Consider the following 8,503-nt stretch of genomic DNA (forward strand, 5'->3'; position numbering starts at 1 on the left):
TATAAGGTGACTAAATCAGACAGAATGATCCTCTTAAAGTTAATATCTCACTCCCCCCCTAACTCTCCCTCCTCTTTGCTAAACTTAGTAAATGATACCAACACCCCCTGCATCACCTGGGCCCCAGAACTGCAGTCATCCCATGCTGCTCCCTTCCGTACCACCCACATGCAATCGGTCACCAGTTCCTATCATTTGCATCCCTTAATCTAGGTCCTCATGACTTCTGTCCTAGTTTTCAACAGGTCCTGCCTCCAGTCTTTTCCTTTTTCAATTCAGTGTTGCCAAAATATTCTTTTAATGTAAAAATATAATATATATATATATATAAACAATACAATTAGTATATATATTTAATTAATAGATTAATTTTTTAGAGTAATTTTAAGTTCACAGCAAAATTGAGTGATAAGTACAGAGAGTTCCTATATATCCCTTCCCCAAAAAACATACACAGCCTCCTCCACTATTACCATCCCCTACCAGAGTAGCACATTTATTGGAATCAATGAACCTACATTGAATTATTATTATCACCCCAAATCCATAGTTTTTAATAGGATTCACTGTTGGTGTACATTTCATGTGTGTGTGCTTAGTGCTCAGTTGTGACCGACTCATTTGAACAAATGTGTAATGACAAGTATCTACCATTATATTAATAGTATCACACAAAGTATTTTCACTGCCCTAAAAATCACCTGTGCTTCACTTGCTAATCCTTCCCCAAAGCCCCTGGCAACCCCTGAATTTTTTTTTAATGTCTCTATAGTTTTGCCTTTTCCTGAATGTCATATAGTTGGAATCATAGTATGTAGCCTTTTCAAATTGACATCTTTCACTTAGCAGTATGCATTTAAGGTTTTATTTTTATACACTGATAGCTCATTTCTTTTTACAATATTTTTCAATAAAATATTGAAAAATATTTTATTTTCTGGATGTACCATGGTTTGTTTATCCATTCACTTACTGAAGGTCATCTTGGTAGCTTCCAAGTTTTGGCAATTATGAATAGAGCTTCTGTAAACATTCTTGTGCAAGTTTTTTTGTGGACATAAGTTTTAAACTCATTTGGGTAAATACCAAGGAATGTGATTGCTGGATCATATGGTAAGAATATATTTAGTTTTGTAAGAGATTGCCAAACTGTTTTCTAAAGTGGCTGTGTCATTTTGCATTCCCATCAGCAGTGAATGAGAGTTCTCATTACTTTACATCCTCGTCAGTATCTGGTGTTGTCAATGTTTTTGATTTTTGCTGTTCTAAGAGGTATGTAGTAGTATCTCATTACTTTAATTTGCAATTCCCTAATCCAGGAGTTGGTGATGGACAGGGAGGCCTGGCGTGCTGCGATTTATGGGGTTGCAAAGAGTCGGACACGACTGAGCGACTGAACTGAACTGAATGATATATGAAGTTGAACATCTTTTCAGGTTTTTTGCCATCTATATGTCACCTTTGGTGAGATATCTGTTGGGATCTTTTGCTCATTTTTAAATTGAGTTGTTCATTTTAAATTGAATTGTTGAGCTCTAAGAATTTTTTTAAAATTTTAGATAACAGTCCACTCTCGAATATGTCTTTTGTAAATATTCTCCCCCAGTCTGTGGCTCATCTGCTCATTCTTTTCATATGTATTTTTTGTATATGATAGTAAATGAAAGTTTAGAATCCTGAGACAGGTATAAATTAGGAATATTTTTTTCCCTTAAGGGAAAAGATCTTTTATTTTTACTCAAAATATTCTTTGGTATCCAACATCTATTTTCTGCACTCATTCCCTAATTTTCTGATTGCAAGGCTTCTCTCCCTCATTGTTAAACCCTTTCAAAGATATGAACAGAGATTTTTGGCCATTTGTCACCCAATTTATGAGAAGTAAACAAAAAAGAGATGCACCCAAGGTCAAGTGCTGTTGTCTTGGCTGAGCCACTATTTTTCTGCAAGATAATTGAAGTCATGACGTTCAATTACAGCTTGAACTTTCTCATTTGGCACATTGAGAGTGAATCCCCTCCAATCTCTTACAGTGATATTGCAAACTAGAAAGAATGCAAGTCTTTCTCATGTTAGAGTGTAAGATATAGGTTCAAGATGGCAGAGTAGAAGGATGTGCGCTCATCTCCTTCTGCAAGAGCACCAAAAGCTGTTGAACAACCATCAACAGAAGGACACTGAAACCTACCAAAAAAGATACTCCACATCCAAAGACAAAGAAGTTGCAATGAGATGGTAGGAGGGGCACTACCGTGATAAAATCAAATCTCATACTTGCCAAGTGGGTGACCCACAAATTGGAGAACAATAATAACAAAGATGTTCTCCCAATATTGTGAAGGTTTGGAACCCCACATCAGGCTTCCCAGCATGGGGACCTGACAAAGGGCCTGGGAATCCCCAGGAAATCTGACCTTGAAGACCAGCAGGATTTGATTATAAGACTCCCACAGGAATGGGGGAAACAGACTCCAGCCTTGGAGGGCACAAACAAAACCTTGGACACACCAAGACTTAGAGGAAAGGAGCAGCGACTCAATAGGAAACGGAACAAAAACTACCTGTTAGTGTTGGAGGATCTCCTGTGGGGGAGGGGGTTGGCAGAGACTCACCACAGGGACGGTGTGGGGTGGACAGGGAGCGACTGGCAGCAGCTGTCTGCAAGGGGCGCCTTTGATGAAAATCCTCCTGAAGCTTGCCATTAACCTGACCTTAGAGGATTGGGTCGACTCAGGCAAAAAAGCTACCAGGTAGGGATAGAAACCACACCAAATAATTGAGTTCAAGCTTTATTGAGCAAGGCCCTGCCCACCAGAGCAAGACCCAGGTTTTCCCACCACCAGTCCCTCCCATCAAGAAGCTTACACAAGCAGCTTAGCCTCCTCCATCAGAGGGCAGACAGAAGAAGCAAGAAGAACCACAATCCCACATCAACTAAACAAAACCACATTACAGAAAGTTCATCAGCATGAAAAAGCAGAAAGTTATATCCCAGATGAAGGGGCAAGATAAAACCCCAGAAAAAGAACTAAATGAAATGGAGATAGGCAACCTTCCAGAAAAAGAATTCAGAAAAATGATAGTGAATTTGCTTCAGGATCTCAGAAAAAGAATGGAGGCAAAGATTGAGAAGGTGCAAGAAATGTTTACCAAAGACCTACAAGAATTAAAGAACAAACCAAAATGAATAATACACTAGAAGGAATTCATAGCAGAATAACTGAGGCAGAAGAACGAATAAATGACCTGGAGGACAGAATGGTGGATATCATTGCCACAGAACAGAATATAGAAAACAGAATGAAAAGAAATAAAGACAGCCTAAGAGACCTCTGGGACAACATTAAATGTATGAACATTTGCATTTTAGGGGTCCCAGAAGGAAAATAGAGAGAGAAAGGACCTGAGAAAATATTTGAAGAGATAATAGCAGAAAACTTCCCCAACATGGGAAAGGAAATAGTCAACCAAGTCAGGGAAGCACAGAGAGTCCCAGGCAGGATAAACCCAGGGAGGAGCATATCAAGACACATAGTAATCAAACTGACAAAAATTAAAGACAGAGATAAAATATAAAAAGTAACAAGGGAAAAACAACAAATAACATACAAAGGAACTCCCATCAGGCTATCTGCTGATTTCTCAATAGAAACTCTACAAGCCAGAATGGCATGATATATTTAGAATGATGAAAGGAAAGAACCTACAAACAAGAATATTCTACCCAGCAAGACTCCCCTTCAGATTTGATGGAGAAATCAAAAGCTTTCCAGGGGAGCAAAAGTTAAAGGAATTCAGCACCACCAAACCCTTTACAACAAATGCTAAAGGAACTTCTCTAGGCAGAAAAGAAGAGAAGGAAAAGCCCCACCTACAGAAAGTAAACCCCAAACAATTAAGAAAATGGTAATAGGATCATATATATCAATGATTACCTTAAATATGAATGGATTAAATGCACCAACCGAAAGACAGACTGGCTGAGCAGATGAAAACATGTGTATGTATGCATTTCCACTTAACACATCACTCTGTCTGACCCCCCAGAATGTATCTAATTATTTTACATTGTTAGGTTAATCATGCTCCCATTATGGCTTGCAGTTGTAATTATCTTTAATTTTTTATCTGGCTATTGATTGTGAAAACTGATAAACATCTTTTACTATTGCGATTATGTAATTATTACTCACTTAATGTCACTCCCCTGTTGGTTCAGACAGTAAAGCATCTGCTTACAATGCGGGAGACCCAGGTTTGATCCCTGGGTCTGGAAGATCCCCTGGAGAAGGAAATGGCAACCCACTCCAGTATTCTTGCCTGGAAAATCCCATGGACAGAGGAGCCTAGTAGGCTACAGCCCATAGGGTCGCAAAGAGTTGGACACAACTGAGCAACTTCACTTTCTCACTTTCACTCACTTAATACCATTGTATAATGATTGGTCAACAGAAAAATTGTAGACGTCTATATCACCAAAACTACCATTTAATAGAAAATCCTGTAATCACTTTTTAAAATCCAGATGTATATCAGAATTAGCTTGAAATTTTTTGAAAAATACAAATGTCCGAGTATTGCTTTTTTTTTTTTTTTTTGGCCAGAGGTTCAGATATGTTTCTAATGAGCAGTCATGTTTAAAAATAACTGGACTGTATGAGGATCTTTTACTTTTATCTAGTTTGTTTTCTATTTCATATTCAATGCTCCCATTTCATTTAGTTTTGTTTTCCAATTTATTCATCTCTTTTTTTTTTATGTTCTTTCTCAAGCCTTTATCAAGTGTTGTAGAAAAGCTTTTGTATACATACATATAAATAATATGTATAATATATATTTTTAAGAATATTTAAGAATTTCTGCCTAACTAAAAATTTATGACATTTTGATTCCCCTTGTTTGACTTAACATGAGTAGAATGCTAGGTTTCTAATTTAAAAAATAGATATGCAACAAGCAACAAAAGTTTACTGTATAGCACAGGGAACTATAGTCAATATCTTATAATAACCTATAATGAAAAATAATTTCAAAAATAACATATGTGTATAACTGAATCACAAATACAAAAAGGAATTCTACTTTTTGAAATTTAGAATTTTTATCTTTTTGCCAGTTTTTCTAAATGTCTTATGGACATCTAATAACATGTGAGATACAAAATTTAAAATATATTTGTGTAAGATATGAATATAAATTATGGATCTATTATATTTAAATTATTAATGGCATCATTCACAATGCTCCTATTATTTTTTCTGCATTTGATAAAATAGTCTCAGAGATGTTAATATGTCTTACTATGATTATATTGTTTTTCTTTTCCCTTATATTTCTTCTGATTTTTGCTTTGTGTATCTTTGTTTCTTTGTTGTTAAGGTGTCTAATAGTTTATAATGTCTATCTTTTTTGTGAATTGTACCTTTTATCATTAAAAATATTCATCTTTGTTTCATTTTAAATAAATAAATAAATTTAAAATAGGAGTGTAAGATATAAAGATAGCAGAACATCCCATTCTTTGTTCCATTCCCTTGTTATATTAATAATTAACAAAATCATCTTATGGGAATGGAATGACCTAGTTCAATGTACCTTGCTTTTATGTGATAGTTTAACAAGTTAGGTATTCACAGATGCAGACAAATGCCAAGAACTCACAACCACACTTCCATAGGATTGTGCAAAGTTTTTCTGGCACAGTGGCTTATGAGGCTTTCCAGGTACTGGCCTCCGCCTGTCTTTAGCCTTTTTTCTCAGTGTGGCCACTCCCCATCCTGGAGTCAGCCATTCTGGATTGTTTGCTATCTCACTAATATACTGTTCTACAGCTTCATGTCTAGTACCAGTACCCTGACTTATGTTGCTAAAAATTATGTCAAGATTAGAAAAGAGTTTTATGTGTTTAGAATTTCTCTAAACTGAAACAGAAAAGTTAATTATGCTGTGTTTTGGGGGGTTTTTTTTGGTGGTACTAGAAGGAGTATTGTATGAGATTTTTCTTCTTATTTTAGACTTTTATAAAGGTTATAAAAATAGAACAAAGAATACTCTCATTTAGATTTCCTAAATTAATAGGTTTCAATAGCTAGATTTAAAAAAAACTAAAAGTAACTTGCAGACCTAAGGCTTAAACACTTCAAAACAAAAGACATTAACTTATGTCACCACAGTTTGATAATCAAAATCAGGAAATTGGTATTGATATATTATTGTATAACATACGGATTTCATACCATTTTTGCCAGTTGTCCCATGTAGCGAAAAAATTACTAGAAAAAAGCATTCTAGTCCAGGATCCAATCCAGGATCAAACACTGCATTTAGCTGTCATGTTTCATTTGTCTCTCTCTCTTTTTTTCATTTGTCTCTTTTAATTTGAAATAGTTGTTTCATCTTTTTTCTCTTTCATGATCTTTACATTATGAAGCTTTCAGGCCAGTTAATTCACAGCAGGTTCATTCCTTGATTCGACTTGTCTGCTATTTCCTCATGATTAGATTTAGGTTATACATGTTGCCAAGAATACCACAGAGAGAGGCTTTGTCCTTCTCAGCGCATTAACCAAGAAGCATTACCAATGATGCTAACTCTAAACATTTTATTAAGGTGGTGCCTGCAAGTTGTCTCTGCTGTAAGTAACTTTTTCTCTATATAATTAATAAATATTATATGGGGATGAGATTATATTTAAGGCTAAATAAAAGAGAGAGCACACATTTCCCTAAGTGATCTAATGGGAAATTATGTAGCCCTGTTATTTGACCTTCTTAGAGATTACATGTAAAAGCTAGAAAACTGTTTAAAAATTGCAGTCTTCTGACACTTTCAGTGCTTTAGTCGCAGAATTTTTATGGAAACAAGATATAGCTCTTATTTCTACAGGGCTGAATATTAAAGCCTTAGGTAAACCAGAGTTCTGCATTCAGCAGCTCCTCAAGGGGATGAAGTTTGAATAGCAACAGAACTGTTGTTTCTATAATTCTGAATGCATTTGGCTCACTGTTGGATCACTGTTCAAAAACCTCTGACAGGAAGCTAATGTCCTAGGCTATTAGTCATACTTTACAGTCAAAAGAACAGATTTATATTGATGATAAAGTGATAAGTCCTAACTTTCAGTCTCTTTGTTTAACTCACGTATTTTTTTATGGAATGAGGTTCGTGACATTGTACAGGAGACAGGGATCAAGACCATTCGCATAGAAAAGCAATGCAAAAAAGCAAAATGGCTGTCTGGGGAGGCCTTACAAATAGCTATGAAAAGAAGAGAAGTGAAAAGCAAAGGAGAAAAGGAAAGATATAAACATCTGAATGCAGAGTTCGAAAGAATAGCAAGAAGAGATAAGAAAGCCTTCTTCAGCGATCAATGCAAAGAAATAGAGGAAAACAACAGAATGGGAAAGACTAGGGATCTCTTCAAGAAAATCAGAGATACCAAAGGAACATTTCATGCAAAGATGAGCTCGATAAAGGACAGAAATGGTATGGACCTAACAGAAGCAGAAGATATTAAGAAGAGATGGCAAGAATACACAGAAGAACTGTACAAAAAAGATCTTCACGACCCAGATAATCACAATGGTGTGATCACTCACCTAGAGCCAGACATCCTGGAATGTGAAGTCAAGTGGGCCTTAGAAAGCATCACTACGAACAAAGTTAGTGGAGGTGATGGAATTCCAGTTGAGCTATTCCAAATCCTGAAAGATGATGCTGTGAAAGTGCTGCACTCAATATGCCAGCAAATTTGGAAAACTCAGCAGTGGCCACAGGACTGGAAAAGGTCAGTTTTCATTCCAATCCCAAAGAAAGGCAATGCCAAAGAATGCTCAAACTACCACAGGATTGCACTCATCTCACACGCCAGTAAAGTAATGCTCAAAATTCTCCAAGCCAGGCTTCAGCAGTATGTGAACCATGAACTTCCTGATGTTCAAGCTGGTTTTAGAAAAGGCAGAGGAACCAGAGATCAAATTGCCAACATCCGCTGGATCATGGCAAAAGCAAGAGAGTTCCAGAAAAACATCTATTTCTGCTTTATTGACTATGCCAAAGCCTTTGACTGTGTGGATCACAATCAACTGTGGAAAATTCTGAAAGAGATGGGAATACCAGACCACCTGATCTGCCTCTTGAGAAATTTGTATGCAGGTCAGGAAGCAACAGTTAGAACTGGACATGGAACAACAGACTGGTTCCAAATAGGAAAAGGAGTACGTCAAGGCTGTATATTGTCACCCTGCTTATTTAACTTACATGCATCATGAGATGTACATCATGAGAAATGCTGGACTGGAAGAAACACAAGCTGGAATCAAGATTGCCAGGAGAAAAAGCAATAACCTCAGATATGCAGATGACACCACCCTTATGGCAGAAAGTGAAAAGGAACTCAAAAGCCTCTTGATGAAAGTGAAAGTGGAGAGTGAAAAAGTTGGTTTAAAGCTCAACATTCAGAAAACGAAGATCATGGCATCCGGTCCCACCACTTCATGGGAAA

The sequence above is a fragment of the Bubalus kerabau genome, chromosome 7, assembly GCF_029407905.1.
Source record: "Bubalus kerabau isolate K-KA32 ecotype Philippines breed swamp buffalo chromosome 7, PCC_UOA_SB_1v2, whole genome shotgun sequence".
Classification (NCBI taxonomy): Eukaryota; Metazoa; Chordata; class Mammalia; order Artiodactyla; family Bovidae; genus Bubalus; species Bubalus kerabau.